Here is a 24,179-nt window from a genome sequence, read left to right on the forward strand (position 1 = left end):
AACAACTTTGGATTCTGTCTTTCCCTCTATTGCCCTATCACTCAGTCCCTTTTGCAGCAAAATCCTCAGAAGCATCATCTGTACCATCTGCTCCACTTTTCTTCCTTCCATTCTCCGATAAACCCACCACTCCTTGGAAATCACTCACACCCAAGCCACCAGTGACCTCCCTGCGGCTAACTGTGGGGGTCGGTTCCTGGTCTCCCTTCCCGCGGCCACGCAGCAGCACTCGGCACGGCTGTTCGCCCTCTTGGAAGCACGTCCTGCCCTTGGCCTCCCAGCTGTCCGCCCAGCTCACCGCTGCGCACCGTTACTGAGACATCCTCCTAACTGCTCTGTGCTTCCGGTCGTGTTCCCCCCATCAATTCTACTCACACAACCAGAATGATCTTCCAAGGCCCACATCTCATTTCTACAGATCCCAGTGAGAGCAGACCTTCTTAAACCAGTGGCTGGTGCCAATATTATCACCTTATTTTTGTGCCATCATAGGAAAAAGGTTAGGAAGAACTGAGCTAGAATATTCCCTAAAGTATTTTTTTTAGGATGACGTTCCTAGTGTTTTCTTCCCTGTAGAAGTACATCAGCTGCTTTCACACTGGACAACATGGGCGTAAAATTCTGATGCCACCAATGCTTTCCCTCACCACTATACAGTTTGCTGCGTTGTTGTTTTTAGTATGTTGAGTAAGTCTGGATGCTCTGAACCCTCTATAGTTCTTTCCTTACAGGGAATTATGAATGACTAACTACAATTCCCAGCATGCACCTCTCTTGTCCTGCTGTTCTTCTGGTTTGATTTCCTTAAGAGCCTCTCAACCCCACATGGGTGACACCCCGCAGCACTTCTCCACGGGGATGCATACATACTTCAGGGAGGCCTTGATTCAGGGATGGGAGAATGATGTGTGTAGTGGGGGTGGGGGTAGGATGGTTAGAGGGCATCCTTGCTCCTGGAAATCTTGCCCATGGGCTGGCAAATTTTTGAACCAAAGCTCTGGTCCCAAGTGCTATTAAAACTTGCCATTTTGTGTGTGTGTGTGTGTGTGTGTGTGTGTGTGTGTGAGAGAGAGAGAGAGAGAGAGAGAGAGAGAGTGCGAGAGCGAGCTTGGGGTGATAGGAAATCATAAGGCACATTTAGAAAGTCCTTTGGCTTATTTTTTCAAACTGTCAGAGTTTCTATTATGTTCTAGATACTCTGAAATCCATCTCATCACTTTATCCAGAGCAATATGTTAGGTGAGTGCTAATATTATCCCATCTTACAGATGAGGACGGCGGTTATAGTAAAAATGTTCCCAGTGTTACCCGGCTAGTGAGTGACAGAGCTGATATTCAAGGGGAGAAGCATACAGCTAAATGCCCAATCTCCCCCTACCCCTCTCAATTTAAGTGAAAGCCACGTAACAGAAAATCAACCATTTGAAAGTGTACAATTCCGTGGCATTTAGTACCTTCACAGTGTTGTGCAACCATGACCTCTATCTAGTTCCCAAACCTTTTCATGACCCCAAAAATAAAATCCCAAGCCCTTTAAGCAGTCACTCCACATTCCTTCTCAGCCACGCTGGAAACTCCATCTTTACAGGTGGCCCTGCTGCCACCACATGAGCCCTGTCACCCCTGCCTGACTCCCTCCCCAGCAGCCCTGCCCCAGGCCAGGCCCCTCACCAGCAGGTGGGAGAAGCCCTGCCCCAGGTGAGGCCAGCTCCCTGCCCGATCCCTGCGGCCTGGTGCCCTCCCACGCACCTGGAGCCCCTCCCGCGCCCTGTACTAACCGTTGGTTGCCTGCCTCCGCTTCCTACCCGGGCCCAGGCGCTTTCACCGCAGGTCAGGAGTCCTGCCTGGGTGGCGCCCAGGCTCTCTGCCATCACTACCACGTCCCCGAGGCCATGCAGCTTGGAGCCCAGAGGCCACTTGTCCCAGTCCTGGTCCCCCCATCCCGGCTCAGCATCTCCCCTCTCTTCCTGACCCGTGGGCCTCTGCTGTCTGGGGGGACAGTTCTCAGCCCTACCATATCCTCCCATTACCCAGAGTCCTCAGGGTCAGCGGCTCTGAGTGGTCCTTGAGCCTTCTGCCCAGGCTCAGCACAACAAGCCGCAGGAAATTCGGTTCAAGTCCATCTTCCTTGAACATGCACGCTTGGCGCAAATCCACGTGTCCCTTCAGGACCCTTGTCTCCACAGAGAGCGGCTTCTGGAGCCGGAACATCTTCAGTCTGACCTTGATGCAGCCAGGGAGAAGGCCTGTCTGCCCGGCCCCAGACAGGTCACCTGCTCGTGTCTGCGTCTAGTCCACATTAATGGCCACATGGCATCTGAAATTAATGACGAGGAGACCCGGGGACCTCTCCCATTAGCTGGCCTCCACGGCGGCATGGCTGCCGGGGCCTCTCGGCCCTTCCCTTCCCGGATGACTGAGTCAGCCAGGTCTGGAGCCCTGCTTGTGAAGGGTCAGTTAGAATCCCATCAACAAGACCACAGGGATGGAGAGGAATGTCTACCCAGGATTTCTGACGCTTGGATCACCCGTGCCTGGCACGTGGGGAACCCTCAAGACGCCCTAGCTGGTTTGGCTCAGTGGATAGAGCGTCGGCCTGCGCACTGAAGGGTCCCAGGTTCGATTCTGGTCAAGGGCACATGCCCAGGTTGCAGGGGGTGTGCAGGAGGCAGACAAGCAATGGTTTTTCTCTCATCAGTGATGTTTCTATCTCTCTCCCTCTTCCTTCCTCTCTGAAATCAATAAAAATATTTTTAAAAAAAGAAAGAAAGAAAAGGTTGCGGTTATCAACGTTACTGTGATTGCCCCATGCAGTGGTTAAGGCACATTTAGAAAGTTAAGGGTGGTCCTGGGTGGACCAGCTCAGCCTGTCTCCGGCTGTGTCACCCCGTGCCCCTTTCCTGACAGCTCTCGGTTCCCTCTGTAGAGTGTCACCGTTTACAAAGTTGAGAAAGTGAAAATGAGACGTTATGTGTGAGATGCCTGGCTCATAGTTAACCCAGTAAATGCCAACTGCATTTATGTAGGGCAAGCCGGTCCTGTAGGCACTGTTTATTATTACTAATTCTAGACCTCTGCACACGTTGTCTGTGGGACTGCAGGGCATGAATGTTTGCATATGCACATCTACAGGTCTAAGTTCCTAAAGCCCAGGAGCATGTCTACCTCCACTCGCCCTCCGTCCTCCCAGGTCACCAGCCCATCACTGAGCAGCTCCTTAGGGCTGGGGGTCAATCAGGGGAGGCACTGCCTTGGTCTAGCAAGGTCAGTGTGTGTGTGTCTCTGCGTGCCTGGGTCTCAGTGTGTGAGCGAATTGGTGCATGGCTGTGAGCACGTCTGGAGGGATGGCTCCACGGGTCTGTGTTTCTGTGTAGGAGTGTGGCCCTGTGTGCATTAGCCTGCATGAGCTGACATACAATTCCACACACTGAGTGGCCTGAACAGCAGCCATTTGTTTTCTCCGAATTCTGGAAGCTACAAGTCCATGGTCTAGACATTGCAAATTTGGTTTCTGGGGAGAATCTCTTCTTACCTTGCAGATGGCCACCTCCTCGCTGCGTCCCCACGTGGCCTTCCCTCTGCACACTCGGAGAGAGATGTACCTTTTCTTATAAAGGTTCCCGTCCTATTAGATTAGGGATCCACCCTCATGACCTCCTTTAACATTATCTCCCTAAAGGTCCTATCTCTAAATCCAGTTGACCCTTGACCAACATGTTTGAACGGCATGAATCCACTTATACAAGGATTTTCTTCAATAAACACCTGGACTGTTTTTGCCCCCCCGTTGAGGATGTAGAGTCTGAGGATGTGGAGGCCCAGCTGTATGACTGATCTACACCACTTTAGGTAGGGGAGTTGGGCACTCGTGAATGTTGGTATTTGCCAGGGGTCCTAGAACCAATCCCCATGGATACCAAGGGTAATGAAGTTGTGGGGGAGTCAAAAGTTACACACAGATTTTCAACTGTGCAGGTGTTTGGCACCCCTAATCCTCTCATTGTTCAAGGTTCAACTGTATAGTCACATTGGGGGTTAGGATTTTACATATACATTTCAGGGGGAGATAGGGTATAATTCAGTCCATGGCATTGTGGGACTTGTGAGCGCCCGTGTGTGTGTGTGTGTGTGTGTGTGTGTGTGTGTGTGTGTGTGTTTGCTCATGCCCATGCGCATGTACATGTGTCTGTCTGCACATGTGTTTGTGTGTCTCTTCCTGCAGCTGGGTTGGAGGGGGGCGGTGAGGAGCCACACCTGCCAATCACCCCCTCCCACCTGCGGCCGGGGCACCGACGGAATCCAGCGTGGGCTCCTCTCTGCCGATCAAGACCTATAAATAAAGTTGTCTCCCTGGCATGTTCCACACCACACGCGGCTCTTTAATAAAATTGGCTGAGATTTGTGGATAAGCCTGAAGCAAAGTCAATGCTCGGTGTCAATCCCACGCTAAGAGGGGCCTTCAGGGGTCAAGCTGCTTCCTGTATATGATTCCCCATCAAAGATATGTCAGCGGGTGCTAACCAGCTCCTGGAGGGCAGGGAGCCGCGAGCGCTGACCAGGTTCAGGTGGGTTCGCGGTGCCGGTGTGGTAAGTGGGAGGGGAGGAGGGGACACAGCCAGTGCCACTTCCCGAGGGGACTCAGCGTCTCCTCAGAGGTTTGGGACCAGGTCCATCCTCCCTGTCCGAGCAGGAAGGAGGGCAGGCCGCAGCTCCTCCCCAGACACTTCCAAGCCTCCATCCTTCCAGCCTGGAAGAGGCGTGTTTAAGGGGTGCAGCCAGTGTCCTCCCAGGTCTCTGCTGCTCCCCAAAGGCTGCAAAGAGCCTCTGCCCAAAGCCACATGCACAGTCTTCGGAGGGTGTGGAGGGTCCCCTGGCTCCCCAAGCTCCCGCTGATGACTGGAATGTGTGGGGGCGCCCATCCCCTCCGGGTCACTCGGGAGGAAGAACGTCTAATAGGCGTGCTGGCCACAGTCGGTGAGGCAGAAAGAGGGGAAATCAAAAGAAGTTTGGTTTAATTAAGTATCAGGAAGATTTATGCAACTTCCTCTCCTTGTCATAAATATTAATGAGGGCAGACAGCAGCCAGATCCGGAAGCAGCCACTGGCCCCCTAGCCGGCTGGGGAGAGCTGAGGAGGACTGGGCTGGAGGTGAGGAGGGCAGCAGCTGCCCTCAAACACACACATACACACACACACACACACACACACACACACACTCACTCACTCACACGCACACTCACACGCATGCACGGCTCCTACCCGGGGCAGATGGTGAGCTGAGTCCTCTGCCAAGCACTTAACCAGGAGTGTGTGTTAAGGAGAGGGCATGGCCCCTTCTTGTCCCCTGTCAGGCTGGTGTTTGGGGCAGGGCTCCCCCTACCTAGCCGTGTGGCTGATCTGCTCTGGCCAGAGCGGGAGTGTAAGAGTCACAGTGAGTGACAGGGAAGGAATGTTTGGGGGGACTATGGACCAGCACTCCATAGTCGGGGGCCTGGGTGTGGAGTCAGGGGTAGTGTGTGTGAGTGTGAAAGAAGGTGAAATGAGGATCCCATGAATGAGCTGCACTGGGATGGAAAATGGGGGGCGGAGGGAGGGAAACCATGGAGCCAGAAGTGGGGACGGGGCCCAAGTCCCACAGAGAGCAACTGTGAGTCAGAGAAACAGAACAACAGAGAGTGATTACCAGGAATGGGCCCCACAGTTATGGAGGCTGACAAGTCCAAGATCTGCAGTAGACAAGCTGGAGGCCCGGGAAGGCCGAGGGTGTGGGTCTCGCCCAAAAGGCAGCAGGCTGAGGAGCCGATGTTTTGATCTAAGTCCCCAGCTCATCCAAAACACCCCCTCAGGCACACCCAGAACAATGTCTGACCAACTATCTGGGCACCCCGGGGCCTCGTCAAATTGGCACAGAAAATGAACTCTCACAACAACCTTGGCTCCATCGAGCAGGGTAGCTCTGGAGGCAGCTAGCTCACGCCTGGCATCCTGGTCAGAGCAAGACCACGGAGCACGTACCCCAATCCCAGCACCCCCGTTTGGTTAAGGTGCTTGGGACTCTGTGCACAAAGCTGGGGGCAGCCGTGGAGAGCGGATGCTCTGGGAGCCAGTGCCCTGGGAAGTGGTGGAGGGACCCCAGGGGATGGGAGGGTGCAGCAGGTCTGTGGCCCTGGCCCCGGGTGGGGCTCAGGGTGGCTTGGAGGAATGGAGAGTGAGGTCGCCAGGAGCACCAACGACAGATGCTGACAAAGCGCCTGCTTCAGCGAGACCTGAATCTCCTGAGCCCCCTTCCTGCCGTGCCCCATGCGGGCGCTCTGGAAGCACGGCCTCGGGAACCCCGGCAACTCACAGGCAGAACTACGGTTGTCACTGGTACAGAAGCAGGGGGGCTTCCACGCCTGAGTGGAGGGGCGGGACTAGAACCCACGTCTGCCTGGCTCCACAGCCCGCTGTCCCGGGCTTGGGCTGCACCCAGCAATGGGAGCAGCCCCCTGGCTGAGGACCTGCTTCTGGGGAACTCTGTCGGGCACGCATCTCCCTGGTTTTGTTGGGAGAAACAGGAGAAACCCAGTTTCCAGACCCCACCCCCTCACTGCGGGGAGCTGGGCTGGAAGATGGGGTTTAAGACACAGCCACCAATCCACGGACTCCCCCACCCTGGCCAGACCCACCTCTCCCTCCTGTCCCTCCCACGGCCACTCAAGCCCAGACCGAAACATCCCCCATGGATGCCCAAGTCACGGAGACTAATAACAATCACTCCCAAATTTTTGAGGGCTCCCTAAACACCAACACCCTAAATGCATCCTTTCACTTCATTTCAGAACAAGCCTGGGAAGGGAGGTGGTAATCACCCCACTTATGGATGAGAAGGTCAAGGCCAGCGACATCATGTGGCTCTCCCAGGGTCACACAGACGTCACTAGTGGATCACATGAGAACTCTGGGGCCTGTGATGCCAGACTTCCACATTCAAGCCCGAGATTAAAGGGCGGTCCCAGGTCAGCATCAGCAGCCTCTGGGAACACGTTAGAAATGGGAATCCTCAGTTCCCTCCCCAGACCTCCTGCACCGGAACTCGGGGACCTGAGTCTCAAATACAGGGAGTCCCAGAGAGTGAAACCACCGCAGGAACCAGTGCCGGGGAGGAAAACCTGAACTGTAATTGGCAAAGTGAGGGAGGCTCCGTGTGGACAAGACCAAGACTTAGAAACTCCAGGGGCACCCAGTCATGGGTTCCCCCACACTTTTGTCAACTCCAGGAGAAGAAGAAAAAAAAAACAACCCTCATGCTTCAGGCAGGGGAAGGAGAAAAGGAACCATTTTTAAAAAGACCAGCGTACCCTGGTCTTCTTAGCAAGGCTTGCCCTGGGGAGAAACTGAGTTAACAGAGCCTGACTGGTGGGGGGAAGGGGAAATAGCCCACTCCAGCCACTCTAGCCATCCTGTCCGACCTAAGAGGGGACGTGGTAGGGTAAGAGGGGGGGGATTGAGAAATGTTGTGAAGTTCACAACCAGAGGCAAAGACTCAGTAAAAAAAAAAGACCGAGATCTAATCACAGGACTACAGACTACTTCCCCTCCCCCACACCTCACCACCACACGACCAAAGGCCTCTTTACAGCAGTTTCTTTTACCTCGTGTCTGGCTATCAAGAAAAAAACAACAAAGTAAAAGACAAAAAAAAAACACACCATTATGAGAGACAGAACAAGCATCAGAATCAGACCAGGCAGGATGTCGGGATGATCGGACCAGGAATTTAAAACGCATATGATTCTTATGCTAAGAGCTCTAAGGGACAAAATCAGCATCCATGCAACAGCAGATGGACAATGTAAGCAGAGAAACGCACGTCCTCAGAGAGAACAAAAAGGGAATGCTAGCGACCAGGTGCACTGTAACAGAAATGAAGAATGCTTATCAGATAACACTGTAACAGAAATGAAGAATGCTTTGATGGGCTTATTAGGAGACAAGACCCAGCTGAGGAATCTCTGAGCTCGAGGATCTATCCACAGAAATCTTCAAAACTAAAAATCAAAGAGAACAAAGATTGAAGAAAACAAGAGAATATCCATGGAATGCGAGACAACTACAAAAGGTATAACATACACATGATGGGACTACCAGAAGGAAAGGAGAGAGAGAAGCAGAAAACACTACTTCAAACAACGATGATACTTCCCCCAAATTAATGTCAGATACCAAACCACAGATCCAAGCAGCTCAGAGAACACCAACCATGATAAATGCCAATATATATGTACACACACATACACACCTCGGCGTATCATTTTCAAACTACAGAAAATCAAAGATAAAAAGATATCGTGAAAGAAGCCAGAGGAATAAAACACCCTACCTAGAGAGGAACAAAGATAAGAATTACATCCAACTTCTCCTCAGAAACCATGCCAGCAAGAAGATAATGCCGTGAAATATTTAATGTAGTAACAGAAAGAAAACCACCAGCATAGAATCACATACCCTGTGAAATGATCGTTTCAGAGTGAAGGAGAAACAGAGTTTCTCTGACAGCCAAAAATGGATGGAATTTGTTGCCAGTGACCTGCCTCGCAAGAAATGTTAAAAGAAGTCCTTTAGAGAAAAGGAAAATAGTATATGCCGGAAAAGGTGGGGAAGTTACCTAGTGCAGTGGTTGGCAAACTCATTAGTCAACAGAGCCAAATATCAACAGTACAACGATTGAAATTTCTTTTGAGAGCCAAATTTTTTAAACTTCAACTTCTTCTAATGCCACTTCTTCAAAATAGACTCGCCCAGGCCATGGTATTTTGTGGAAGAGTCACACGCAAGGGGCCAAAGAGCCGCATGTGGCTCACGAGCTGCAGTTTGCCGACCACAGACCTAGTGTATCAGTCAGCTATTGCCACAAAAATGCTACCTAACAAGCCACCTCCCAACTACAATCATTCATTCTTGCTTACCCATCTGGATGTCACCTGGGCATTGGCTGACCTCATCTTGCCTTAGCTGGACTCGAGTCCAGAGTGTAGGGCCCAGGTGTGTTCTGTGTGTCTCCCAGTTTGGGGGCCAGTAAACTAGCTGGGCTGTGTGTGTTTTCATGGTGATGGCAGAATGGCAAGCACATTTCGGGCGTTTAAAACGTTTACTCTCATTCCATCGGCCAAAGTAATTCACACGGATGAACCCAATGCCAAGGGGCAGGACACACTCTGCACAATATGAAGAGACGAAGGTGTGGATGTCTACATGTACTGCAGAGGAGTAGAGATTTGGGTCCATCATTCCACCTGATTTCATTACCTTCCCTGTTTCATTCTATGGGCCTGGTGGAACCTAAAGCCAGCACCGAAGAGAGTTACCACAAAAACTATGTTACAGATGAAACTATTTTATGAGCTTAGATTGTGAAAATCCTTTAAAATTAGGAAATTAGAATAAATAATGATAGCCCTAAAATCATATTTCACAACCAAGTATGGTTTACCCCACAATTTTAAGGATTACTTAAATGTAAGAAACCCAATAACATAGTACATACTACTAGAAGGACCAATAAAAAAGAGAGAGAGAGAGAATCTCAATTGATGCAGAAAAGAGAATAAAACTTGACACTCATTACTAATTTTAACTCTTCAAACACTGGGGCTGGGAGACTTCATTAACATAATGAAGAATACTTACGTTAAAACAACCATAGAACTGCACTTATGGGGACACATTAGACACAGTCCCTGTAAGCTCAAAAGCAAATACACATGCCTACTTGGATCTTTATTCAACATTTTCCTGCTCAATGCAATAAAATATATAAGCAGAGATAATAGTTTAACTACTAGAAAGGCGACTAGGAGATCATCATTGTTTACAGATGATACAATTATATGCCTAGAAAACAGAAAAGCATCAACTGAAAAACGCTTAGGATAAATAAACAGTCAAATACAAAATAAATATTTGAAAATCAATAACTTTTCTATATGCTAGCAATAACCAGTTATAAGATATAAGAGAAAATAGGGTCTATTTATAATAGCAATAAAAGCACACAATTTAGCAGTTACCATAACAAGATTTGTGCAGAAATTGTGTGTGGAAGATGCTGCCAACCTTTACTCAGAGATAGAGAGGACTGGAACAGACAGAAAGGCACAGACTTACCAGGCTCAAGGATGGGAAGATGAATGTGGTTAAGATGTGGATTCTTCCTGAATTACTTTATAGGTTTAATGCAGCTCCAGTCAAAAGACAAAGTGGGCTGGACCAACTCCATCAAGTAATTCTAGAGTTTATCAGGAAGAATAAAGTTTCGAGTACAGGTGAGATATTTTGTTTAAAAAGGAGGTAGTGAGGGAGGACTACCCCTATCCAAATACGAACCTGATTGGGCACTAGTGTGTGATTTAAAAAGAGTGTCATGGTGCTCCAGCTGGTTTGGCTCAGTGGATAGAGCGTCAGCCTGTGGACTGAGGGTCCCAGGTTCGATTCCGGCCGGTGAAGGGCACATACCTCGGTTGCAGGCTCCCGGCCCTGGTCGGGGCATGTGGGAGGCAACCAATCGATGAGTCTCTCTCACATCGGTGTTTCTCTCTGTCTCTCCCTCTCCTTTGCACTCTCTCTAAAAATCAATGGAAAAAATATGCTCGGGTGAGGATTAAAAAAAAAAATAGGAAGGTGAGTACCAGAGTGTCGTGGTTTTGGTATTTGACAGACACCTCAGCAGAACATGATAAGCCACTTGAAAATAGACTTTAGTGATAAGAACTTACATGTACGATGTTGCAATCGCATATAAGTTCCATTGACATGTAAGATAAGTTGCATTTGGTTGCATATAACAGGCACCTGACTCCTGGTGTTTAACCACTGCCTGAGAGCAGGGCCCCTCTCGTGAAGTGAGCTGGACAGAGGTGGACAGTTCCAGGATGACACAGCTACTTCAGGAGTAATGCTTCTTCCTTCCTCCTCCACCATGCTCAGTGTGTGTCCTTCTCTCTCTCTCTCTCTATATATATATATAGATAGATATAGATATAGATATAGATATAGATAGATATATATGGATATACACACACACACATATATACATACATATATATACATATATATACATATATATATATATATATATATATATATATATATATATATATATATATATAATTGATTTCAGAGAGGAAGGGAGAGGGAGAGAGAGATAGAAACATCAATGATGAGAGAGCATTATTGATTGGCTGCCTCCTGCACGCCCCACACTGGGAATCGAACCCAGGACTCTTCGGTCTGCAGGCCAGTACTCTATCCACTGAGCCAAACCAGCCAGGGCTCGGTGTGGTATGTCTTTCATCGTGAGTTTGAAAAATGGCTGCTCTGTCTTGAGACATCCCACCCACATTACTAGTAGAGACCTAATGAAGGAAGCCGAAAGGAGGGAGGAAAGGGGAGAGCAAGGGCAGGGAGAAGGGGGAGGAGAGGAACAAGGAAGGACCGGTACCCACACTGAGAAGCAGGACTCTCCTGAGAAGTCCCCAGCAGACAACCACTTGTATCTCATTGGCCAGAACCGAGTCCCACTGCCACCCCAGCTGTAAGGGAATCCGGGAGAAATGCTTTCTTTTAGTTATTTCATTCTTCAATCACAGTGTGTGTTAAACACTATGTGGCATCAGTTTCAGGGGTGCAGCACCAGGGATAGACAGGCACGTAGGCTGCCGAGTGTTCCCTCCGGTAACCCAAGCGCCCACCTGGCGCCATAGGCCATGGTTGCAATAGCGTTGTCTGTATTCCCTGTGCCTCCCCTTACATCCCTGGGCCTATTTCGTAACTACCCATCAGTGCTTCTCAATCCCATCACCTTTTCCCGCCCGACCCCTACCATCCCTCCCCTGTGGCTTCCACCAGTCTGCGCTCTGCACCTGTGAGTCTGTTTCTGTTGTGTTTGTTTTGTAGAACACATGCCAATCCTTGTGAGGGGGGAGGGTCGGAAGGAGCAGCGATGTGACAAAGGAGGTTAGAGAAAACATCTGTTTTCATAAAACAAAAGACAAACTCAAGTTACGTTTTTATCGTATCAATTACCAATATAATCTCCACAGGATTTATAGGATTAAGAGTAAAACAGGCCCTTGGACGGTGTGCTCAATGGTTAGAGCACTGGCCTGAGCACTGAAGGTCTCGGGTTTAATTCCAGGTTAAGAGCATGTACCTGGGCTGCAGGTTTGATCCCAGCCCCAGTCCCTAGTTGAGGTGTTTGTGGGAGGCAACCAATTGATGGTGTCTCTCTGTCTGTCTGTCTGTCTCTCACTCTCCCTCTCTCTCCTTCCCTCCCTCCACTCTATCTAAAATCAATGGAAAAAATATCCTCGGGTGAGGATGAACAACAACAACAAAAGGTAAAATGGGAAAAACCTAGAAGAATACACATGCAATAAAGACTATATTTTACTTGATTGAAAGGAAAAGGACTTTGCAGGCTTATACCCTAAGGAATCACTATCAAAGGAACATATTGATGAATTTCACTGGAATCAAATAATTCAATTCTACATGTTAAAAATCCCATTGACAAGATTAAAAGGCAAACAACTAACTAAGGAAAGGCTCATAAAGGGTTACCATCCTTACTATATACTAGAGACCCGGTGCAAGAAAATCGTGCACTCAGGGATGTCCCTTAGCCCGGCCTGTGCCCTCTCACAGTCCAGGAGCCCTCGGGGGATGTCCGACTGACGGCTTAGGCCTGCTCTTCCCCCCCTCCCCCGCCCCCCCACAGTCGGACATCCTTAGCACTGCCGTGGAGGTGGGAGAGGCTCCTGCTGCCACCGCTGCACTAGCCAGCCATGAGCCCAGCTTCTGGCTAAGAGCACTCCCCCTGTGGGAGCACACTGACCACCAGGGGGCAACTCCTGCATTGAGCGTCTGCCCCCTGGTGGTCAGTGCATGTCATAGTGACTGGTCGTTCCGCTGTTCGGTCAATTTGCATATTAGCCTTTTATTATATAGGATGATATGTATCAATCAGGGGCAAATGAAACCCCCAAAAAAACAATGTTGGCCAAGGACCTGAGCCAGTAATTCATGAAAGACAGGGCACTTTGTGAAATCATAGGACACAATGTGCTATTTTGAATAAATTTTCTACAATATTTTTTAAGAAAAAATCTAAATCAGGTTTGTAGAAAACTCAGAAAACACAGACCAGCATGAAGATGAAAACAAAAATCACGATTTCAACAGCCGAGAGATGATAGCTTTTCGATATGAGTCATTGCACTCTGGTTTTTCCCCCTCAAAAAAATGCATTTTAATGAGTTCATTTTTCTCTTTCTCTTTTCTTTTGTTTATCATCCTTTCGGTGACTGCCTCACACTTCACTGTGCTTTTGTTGATTATTCCCCTAGCGGGGCACATTGCTGCTCCCCTCCAAACTAGCCTTCTACTGAGAACCACAAGGGGAAGGCTGGGCATTGGGTAAGCAGCTAGCAGTGCTTCCACAGGAAGCTGATATGCTCTCACCTCACGTAGAGGAGGCTGTGAAAGGTAGAGGAGCACGTGACGTCTGATAGGCACTTACTACCAAGACCACACAACTCCAATGAAACCTAGCATTTTACGGTTCCACTTTTATAGTTTTCATTCATTATGAATGGCAAATAATAGCAAAGGTAAAACCCTGGAGAGTTTTATTCCTACTGCACTTATCCACACACAGGCGATAATTATAAATTTTGTGCAAAATACAAAAATCAACCACCCAACAGCACTCAAAGGTGAATAGGTTCCACTTTTTTTTTTCCAAATGGGTAGGAGTAGGCCTTCCTTTCCCCCACTGCCAGCACTGACTTCCCTCCAGCACCCGGGACCTGGGCTGGCTTCCCTCCGACCCCGGCTTCATCAGGAAGGATGTCCCCATATCACTTGTGGAATAAATTTTGAACTATTTTGGCCTATTTCTATTTTATTTTATTTTTTAAATTTTTAAAAAAATATTTTTTATTGATTTCAGAGAGGAAGGGAGAGGGAGAGAGGGGTAGAAACATCAATGATGAGAAAGAATCATTGATTGGCTGCCTCCTGCACGCCCCCTACTGGGGATAAAGCCTGTAATACAGCCATGTGCCTTTGACCAAAATCGAACCCAGGACCCTTCAGTCTGCAGGCCGTCGCTCTATCCACTGAGCCAAACTGGCTAGGGCTTGGCCCATTTTTAGATTCTGGTCTGTTCCATTATTTTGTGTGTCTACTTACACATCAGCACCAAACTGCTTTAGTACTGCAGCTTTGTGCATTTTTAGTATCTGTAGGGCAAATGTATCAGCTATACATTGGTGTGTAACAAACAAGCCAAAACCTAATGGTTTCAAATGCCAACTTATCTGTTCATGACTATGAAAATGAACGGGCTTATTTTGCTGAACACATACTGAAACTAATCAGTATCTTTACCCTACCTCCAAACAATACAAGGACCTTAACACATTTTAACTCAAATAACCCCTCCTGACTTACATGCTATTTTTATCCAGTATTTTCTTCTATCCTTTTGTAATCCTTCCAAGTTTGATAGGTTCTTTTACTCTTTTATATGAAAAACTAGAGGCCCGGCACGAAAATTTGTGCAAGAGTAGGCCTTCCTTCCCCCCACTGCCAGCACCGGCTTCCCTCCAGCCCGGGACCTGGGCTGGCTTCCCTCCGACCCCGGCTTCATCAGGAAGGATGTCAGAAAGGATGTCCGGAATGACGTCAGGAAGGACGTCTGGTCTAATTAGCATATTACCCTTTTATTATTATAGATGTTTACTTAGATATACACATATGTTCACCATTTTCTTTATACATCATTCCTATCTACATTTTGAACTTTTCTTTTAGAGTCATTTTTCTTCTTTTTTAGAAGGTCCTTTAGTAAAAGACGGAATATAAAGTCTCTGTGTTTTGTTTGCAGTAAAATGTCTTTATTGGATAATATCTCCTCACACATTCTCTCTCCCTCCATGCTCGCTCTTATCTCCTTCTGGTGCTTTGGGTCAATGAGCTTTTAGATTTCATTGGTGATGTTCAGATTAATCCGAGTGCAGGCGTTGTCAGCTGGGTCACACATTCACAAGTGCCCATCCGCTTTGATTTCAATCGTTGGCTGGTTTTGTTTGAGGTCCATCTCAGAGGTTTCATGTTCCGTCTGCTGGCTCTCACATCCACTCCTCGGCCCTCCTCTGCTCTGGTCTGGGTCAGGGTAGGGGATGAGGACTGACCCAGACGGGCTACATTTCCCACCTCCTGTATCAGCGGGATGCCAGCTGGGTAAGTCCCCTGGGAGGCGCCGGCAGGATCTTGGAGGGCTGCGAGGGGTTGGCGCTCCGCCCTCTCCTTCAGATGCGCATCCATCATCAGCTTTGCATTTTCCCTGACTCTCGCTGGACCACTGTGCCTCTGGCGCCAGCCTCCTCCTGGCGGCCTCGGCCTTTGGTCTCCGGCATCAGCTCTCGTCCCTGGGTCCCTCTCATGGTGGCAACTTCTCGCTACTGCCCATACCTGGGTGGCCTCATTGCCCGCCATCGGGCTTCTGGGCTCTTCTATCACGGCCACCAATCCCCATGTTAAATCCCCTCTGGCTGACACACCCAGAGTGTGTTTTTTGTTGTTGTTTTGTTTTTTAATTCCTGGACCTCATGAGCATTAACTGAGGCTTTTAAAAAAAAATATTTTTTCTTTCTCTGTGCTCCAGAAGAATGTTAGAGCACTGCTATTATCTTTCTTAGGTTTGAATGAAGTCACCTTTGAAATTGTCTGGACCTCACACTCTTTGAAGTGGGAAACTGGGAGAATTTCTCAGTTTCTCCCACGATTGTCGAAGCAGAAAACATAGGTTACGTATCAGATCATCCTTGAAAAGCTCTACGACACAGATACTATCTTTTTAAGGTAGACGATAAAAAATAGAGTGGTTTTTGTTTTGTTTTGCACAGATTTGCCCGCCTCCAGATTTGGCTGAAGCCCAAAGTCTCTGTCAGAGAGACTAGAGGTACGGTCTCAGGACGAAAAACTGGCGTGAGAGACTCGTGAGACAACCAGGAGCTGGCTGAGCTGGGTTCCCACCGTCGGTGGGATTCAGGATGTGAGTTGTGTTGGCATCGAGACAAAGTTAACAGGAGAAAGTTCTCTTAACGTGCAAGGACCTTGACCTCTTCCCTCCAGCTGCTAACTGTGCTTCTGCAATTCCAGGAATAACCGTTAAGAGAATCATTCCTACTTCTTGCTTCACATTTTTTTTTTATCCATAAACCACCACGATCACTTTGACCAGTACACAACCTCCTTTCAGATCACTAATTTATTCATGAGCTCATTAAGCATGGACTGAGCAAAGGCAGTGCCAGGCAATGTTCTAGATGCCGGGGCTGCAGTGGCAACCTCCCAGACCCTGTCCCTGCCCTCCTGGAATTTATGGCCTCGCAGTCAATGTCCGGGGGTGGGGCCAAGGAAGGCTGCTTAAGAAAGTGACATTTATGTAACTTAGGGATGAGCAGGAGCTGACCTGGCTGTGTTATATATATGAAGGTTATTTCAAGGGGGAAAAAGAACTTGGGGAGGGGGAGTGGAGAGGAGGGGAGGTGTTTAATGCGAAACCCTGGTTTTCTCTCTGCATGCCCTCCTTATTAAACACATTTTTTAAATGAAAAGCATCTTCAGTGAAAGGACCAGGAAGCAAGGGAAGGAGGGAAGAAGGCCTAAAGAAAGACAGGGAAGGAAGGAAGGAAGGAAGGAAGGAAGGAAGGAAGGAAGGAAGGAAGGAAGGAAGGAAGGAAGGAAGGAAGGAAGGAAGGAAGGAAGGAGGGACAAGAGCAAGAGAGAGAGACAGAGAGAAGAGCACAGACCACCTCCCTTCTATAGTGGACACAGGTCTTGCCATCAGCTGTAACTGCCTTTGGCCAGGTGACCAGACTTCTCTGAGCCTCGATTTCCTCCTCATGTAAGAGGTTCGTGTCCACACCCGCGGGGCTATCCTGAGCATGGAACCAGGGCAAGTTTGTGGACCTGCCTGATAGCTGAGACTGGATCACTCACCTCCATGCACAGGAATAGATATTTTTATGGCTCTTTACATTTGTTAACCTGGTTTCCGTGAGAAACTACTTGGGAACCATAGCCAGAGCGTTAGTGATCTAAGACTCCCCGAGGCCAGAAATCCAGGGACCTGGGCCCAAGGTAGGGCCCTCGGCCCAGGGCTCGGTGTCTGCCCCAGCCCAGCCCAGCGCGGGCATTCAGGAGCTCTCCCCACTCCTGTGTACGAATGAGGTGATCTTTCAGCTGCCCTTTGTCTTGGAAAAAAATTAATTCTCATTTGCATTACCTCGTCTAAATGTCACCCACCGATATTTTGTTAGACATTAGCGGTGCTGGCAGGGAGGGCCGCGGGGTGATTGTGTTCTGCCTGGTGCTAGGATTTACATAATTTCAGACAGCAATTAAAGAATCCTGGGGAATTTTTTTCTCTCTCTCTTCCAACCTCTCCTACAAAGAAAGTGTTCGTTTACATTAAGCGCTCAGCTCCTCGCTGTTCATTTGCATAAAATTAAAGGTTTTTGTGTTCCCGAACAGCAGGGTAACATTTAAAATTCCGTTTTAAAAAGCTCACCTTACAATAATAAAATGTTAATATCATTTCATAGGCAGTGCAAGGTTGCCAGATGCCTTTCACTTCCAACTTGTATCCAGTGCTAACTGTTTTCCCCTTCCATCTCCCTCTCCTCCATCTCCCTTCCCTCCTCACTCAGTCTTTGTCCCTCTCCATCCTTCCCCAAGTCTCCTCCTCTGCCTCACCCTGCCTCCCTGTCTCCTTGGTCTTGCCCCCTTTTTCTTTTTCTAAATGGAATCCAAATGTCCTCAACCCTCACCAGCCTGAGGCCATGGAGCAAAGTGAAGTTTTCACATGATTCAAGGGACCACCCCATGAATAATGAGTGAAGCGCGGCTGCCGGGTTCCCGGGAGCTCCTGTTTCCGCACTGATCCCCAAGTCACTGCTCATCCCGCCCTGCGTCCCATATGTCCTGGGCTCCCCGAAACCAGAGTCCATCCTAGTCACTCTCGCCTCGCCCCGTGGAGCCCAGGCACTGCCCTAGTCACCGTGGATGTCCATGACGCCTCGTGACGGTCACATGTCACCCAATGGTGCCCCTGATGCTCTTTCCTCTGAGCATCCAGGACACGGGGCCAACATCGCTCGCCTTCGCCTCATTCACCAGTGGTCTAATCCCGGCTGGCACTGGTCCCCAGGTAGAGACATACGACATAGACAAGGGGCCTTGGCCACGAAGATGAAGGGAGGACCGATTTTCTCACACAGAGAAGAGATTATTCACTGGAGGGAAGAGGGAAAAGAGAGGGACAGAGATCTGCGGGGCCAGAGTAGGAGGGGTTGGGCCTCACCAGGATGAAGAGACAAAGGGGCCCAGAGGGAGCCTGCGGTGTGGGATAAGGCGAGGTTTCCCACACTCCATGCATCATCCCAAAGGAGGCAAGGATGGGAGTATGAACCGTGGAAGGATGAGATTTTTCCCTCTCCCGCCATAGCCCATGGATTGAGAACTCAGGATGAGAAATGATGCTGAGGCATGGAAAAATGGACAGTTTGGTTTACTGCATACCACAGTGTTAGAACTGATATTCATACCCACACCAAAGAGAGAATTCTTTAAGGTGATAGAAGCTTTAAGGGGTGAGGAGGCATTAATGAAGCAGGGGGGGTGGCTTTAGTCATTCCAGCTAAGGCGTCGGTGTGCGGAAGGCCCTGAGGAGGGGGGATGTGTAGCTTGGGAGGGCCTGAAAGGTATGAGCACGTGGGGCACAGGAAGCCGGAAAGGGGCAGGCAGAGAAACAAGCAGGCATGGCCCAGACACAGGGGAACGCAACTAATAAACTGCCCCTCCGGACACCCAGACATTGCACTTACCCGATTTGCTGTCTTAGGTGAGACCAGAGAGTTCAAGGAGACCACGTCTGAAGAACTAAAATGAAACGATGAGAATGACGTCTTGCCAAATAGAGAATGCCAGTCAAGGCTTAGAAGTTATAAAAAGGAACCAGATAGAAAATCTGGAGTTAAAAAGTACAATCCCTAAAATTTTAAAAATTCACCCAGAGGGGATCAATAGCAGATTTGATCAGGCAAAGGAAAGAATCAGCAAATTTGAAAACAGGTCAGTTGAGATGATTCAGTGAGAGGAACAGAACGAAAAAAAGAATGAAGATAAATGAGCAAAGCCTAAGAGACCTATGGGATGTCATCCCGCCCATCCATAAACACATACTGGAAATCCAGACGGAGAAGAGAGGGAGAAAGGGGCAGAAAGAATGTTTGACGAAATAATGGCCAAAAACTCCCCAAATTTGATTTTGAAAAATCATGAATCTACACACCCAAGAAGCTAAAAGAACCTCCATTTGGACAAGCCCAGAGATACCCACACAGACACGCATTGTAATCAAACGGCAGAAATACAAAGACAAAAGGAGAATTCTGAAAGCAGCCAGAGAGAAGTGACTAGTTACACACACAAGGACTCCTCAATAATATAAACAGCCAATTTCTCACATGAACCAAGAAGTTGGAGAGAGAAAAATTGTCATCGAAGAATCCTAAATTTAGCAAAACTATGCTATAAAAAAAAGGAGAAATTAAGAATACCAAAGCCATTCAACGAAGAAGAGTCCCTTCAACAAATGGTACTTGAACAACTTCAAAAGAATGAAATTGGACCCCAATTTCACACTAAACATGAAAATTAATTCAAAATAGATTAAAGACCTAAATGTAACAGCTAAAACTATAAAACGCTTGGAAGAAAAGATAGACATAAATGTAAACCTTCAAGACAATGAATTAGGCAGTGATTTCTTAATACCAAAAGCACAAGAAACTACATAACATCAAAACTAAAAATTTTGTGCATCAAATGACATTATTAAGAACATAAAAGAATCCCCACAGAACTGGAGAAAATGTTTGCAAAAAGTTTACGATGCAGGCTATATAAAGAACTCTCACAACTCTACGACAAAAAGATAAATAATCCAATTTAAAATGGGCAAAGGACTTGAATAAATGTTTCTTTAAAGAAGATAAACAAATGGCCAATAAGCGCAGGAAAAAGATACTCCACATCATTAGTCATTAGGGAAATGAAAACCATAACCACATGAGATACCACTTCACACTCGCTGGGATGGCTAGAATAATAATCGTTTAATGGAAAATAACACGTGTTGGCAAGGATGTGGAGTAATTAGAACACTAGTATATTGCCAGTGGGAATGTTTAACAGTACCGCTGCTGTGAGAAACAGTTTGGAAGTTCCTCAAAAACCATAGTTACCATATGACCCGGCAATTTCACTTTTAGGTACCTACTAAAGAGGATTAGCAACATGTTCACACACAAACTTGTACAAATGTCCATAGTAGCAATATTCATAAGAGCCAAACAGGGGAAACAACCCAAATATCCATTAACTGATAAATGGATGAACAAATTGTGGTATATCCATACAATAGAATGTTGTTATTCAGTCATAAAAGGGAATGAAGTTCTGATACATGCTACAACGTGGAGGAACCTCCAAAACATTATGCTAAGTATAAGAACCCAGAACCAAAAAGCTACATATTTTATGATTCTATTTGTATGAAACTAGAGGCCTGGTGAATGACATTCATGCACTGGGGGCGGGGGGAGGTGTCTCTCAGCCTGGCCTGCGCCCTCTCGCAGTCTGGGACCCCTCGGGGGATGTCCACCTGCTGGCTTAGGACATCACTCGGGGGGGTTCTTAGTGCTGCCACGGAGGCGGGAGAGGCTCCTGCCACCGCCACTGCACTCACCAGCCGTGAGCCTGGCTTCTGGTTGAGCGGCGCTCCCCCTGTGGGAGTGCACTGACCACCAGGGAGCAGCTCCTGCATTGAGCGTCTGCCCCCTGGTGGTCAGTGTGCGTCATAGCGATCGGTTGTTCTGCTGTTAGGTCTATTGCATATTAGCCTTTTATTATATAGGATGTCCAGAATAAGCAAATCTATAGAGACAGAAAATAGAATACTGGTTGCTAGGATCTGGGGAGAAGGAGCATGGGGAGTAACCGCTTAATGGGTACAGGCTTTCTTTTTAGGGTGATGGAAATGTTCTGGAATTAGCTAGTGGCGATGGTTGTACAACATTGTGAATATACAAAAAAATATCTCACTTATACACTTTAAAATTACTTATACCATTTAGAGAGAGAGAGTGCAATGATATAATAAAGTAAATGAGGCAAAATAAAAATAAATCAGAGTAAAGGGTATATAGGTATTTTTGTACTGTTCTTGCAATTTTCTGTACTTGTGAAATTATGTTTTAAAATACTGGTTTAAAATGATACATAAATGTACAACTCAAGAAATAAAGTGACCATCAGAAGGATCTTTGGTCCTGGGAGAAACATGTGTCTCTGTGTATCTGGACAGAAAAAAATCGAAGAGAAACAACAAGAGAGAAAAAGGGGTGAGTGAGGTGAGAGGAGCTGTGTGGGCCCAGCCTATGTATGCCTCTGTGCAATGCGCACAATAATACATACACCCTGGAGTTTGTGGGGGGGCTCAGGGAGATACAGCAGGTACAATGCTAGGCCCAGTAGCAGCATGTGGTCACGACCTCAATAAATAATTGTAGTTATTACTAGAGAACCGATGCATGAAATTTGTGCAAGAGTAGGCCTTCTTTCCCCTGGCTGCCTGCACTGGCTCCCTCTGGCACCTGGGACCTGGGCTTCCCTCCGGCCACCAGCCAGCACCCAGTACCCAGACTTCCCTCACATCCCCGGCTCCATCTGGAAGGTCGTCAGGTCTAATTAACATATTATGCTTTTATTATTGTAGACTAGAGGCCTGGTGCATGAAATTCGTGCACAGGGAGGGCAGGGTTTCCCTCAGCCCAGCCTGCACCCTCTCCAATCTGGGACCCCTCAAGGGATGTTTGACTGCCCATTTACAGAGATCGGGCTATGGGGGTGTGGCCAGCCTGGGTGAGGGGCTGAGGGCTGTTTTCAGGCTGGCCACACCCCCCAGTGATCCAAGCTCCCAGCCCCTCCTTTTTTTCTTTTTTCTTTTTCTTTTTTTCAGTGCCTCCTTGAGCGCAGGGCCAGGGCCAGCTGGAAGCAGGTATCTGGGATTTATTTATCTTCTATAATTGAACCTTTGTATCCTTGAGCAGAGGCCAGGGCCAGCCAGGGCGGGCGGGAAGCTTGGCTTCCTCCATCACCAGGGGCAACCCAAGCCTCCTGCTTGCTCCAGCTCCGTGGCCACTGCTTCTTTGTTGGGTTAATTTGCATACTTGCTTCTGATTGACTGGTGGGTGTAGTGGAGTGATGGTCAATTTGCATGTTTCTCTTTTATTAGTGTAGATTATTATAGATGACAGTTATATAATGCTTAAGTCCTCACTTAACATCATCAATAGGTTCTGAAACTCTAAGCAAAACAATGTATAATAAACTTAAGTTTATCATAGGCTAATTTATATAAACAAGAGTTATGTTCCACCCTGGCTGAGTGGCTCAGTTGGTTGCATCTTGTCTGTACACCAAAAAAAAAAAAAAAAGATGCAGGTTCAACTCCTGGTCAGGGTACATACCTAGGTTGCGGGTTCAATCCCCAGTTGCGGGGGGGTGGGGGCGTACAGAAGGCAACCAATTAATGTTTCTCTCTCACATCGATGTTCCTCTCTTTCTCTCTCAAGTCAATAAAAACATGTCCTCGGGTGAGGATAAAAGAAAAGAGTTATGTTCCCATAGCATCTCATCAACATCACGAAATGATGGTATTTGAGGACCCGCTATACAGCTTTCAGACACACGCAGCACTACCATAAGCATTTTACAAGTAGTAATTTATTGAATCCTCACCAAAAAAACCTAATGAGGAAGGAATGACTATTATCAACATGCCCATTTTATGATGAGGAAACTGAGGCACAGAGAGGTTAGCAACTTGCCCAAGGTCACAGAGCTTGTAAATGCTGGAGCCAGGATTTGCACCCAGGTGGTGTGACGACTAAAGGTAACTTGGGATTCTGGAACAGGAAAAGGCCATTGTGTACAGACCAAAGAAATCTGAGCATAGCACAGAGTTTAGGTCATAATTATGGGTCAATATTGGTTCATTAACTGTGACAAATGTACCATAGGAATGTCAGACGCAAATAACAGGGAAAAGTGGCCATGGAGTATACGGGGACTCTCTGGACTCCCTCAATTTTTCTGTGAACCTAACGCTATTCTAAAACGACGCATTTATTAAACATCTGATTGGCTCCCAGGTCCCCTGTGAGCTGGCTCCTCTCTGCTCCACCGCGTGCCCCTGCTCCCAGCTGCACTGACGTGCTCCCATGCACTCGCCTCCAAAACCCGCCTCGCCAGCTCGTGGGCCCCTCTGCTCATCTTCCCTGACCTTCTGGGTTTGGCTCTGCTCCCAGCTCATGCCTTCCTGACTCCCCTCCTCCCTGATTCAGCCATGTCCCGGGGCGCTCCTGGTTCTCCCGCTACTGCTCTGGTCATCACGCCTGTGCATCCTCTTCGGGCCTCCACGCCATGGCCACCCCAAGTCCTTCAGGGCTCCTCCTGGTCCCTCTTGTCCCACACGCTCCCTGTGAGACACGGGCTGGGTCTAGGTGGGCCTCTCCAGCACAGATGGCTTCGTGTCACTCAGAGCCGAGCGCCCGTCTTGTTCTGGAGCATCTTTGTGTGGAGGTCGGCTGTACATCTCATCGACTGACCAAAACCAGCCAGTTGATCTTCCTTTTACCCAGTGCTCCCCGCTCTGCCCTCCATCTCAGTGAGTGGCATCACCACCCCCCCCCTTCTCCCTGGGGGTCTGAGGCTGAGTCCTGCCTGTGGTTCTGGGCTCTTTCCACCACTCACCTGGGACATCCCATCTGCTCCCGTATCCTCAAAAGCTAGCTCCTTAATGCTGGCTCAGATGCTTTATCCAGCGCCGTGTCACTACCTAGCTACTGCCATCACTGGCCTGGATGCCCACTCCAGTCACCCCCATTTAATCTATTCTCTACGCAGCAGCCAGGGTGGTGATTGTAAACTGCCCACCTGACCCTGTGGCCATCTGCCTGCAATGCCTCGACTTGGCACCCACGGCCCTTCACTCCTTTGTCTCA

Source organism: Cnephaeus nilssonii, assembly GCF_951640355.1.
Source record: "Cnephaeus nilssonii genome assembly, chromosome: 14".
Taxonomy (NCBI): Eukaryota; Metazoa; Chordata; class Mammalia; order Chiroptera; family Vespertilionidae; genus Cnephaeus; species Cnephaeus nilssonii.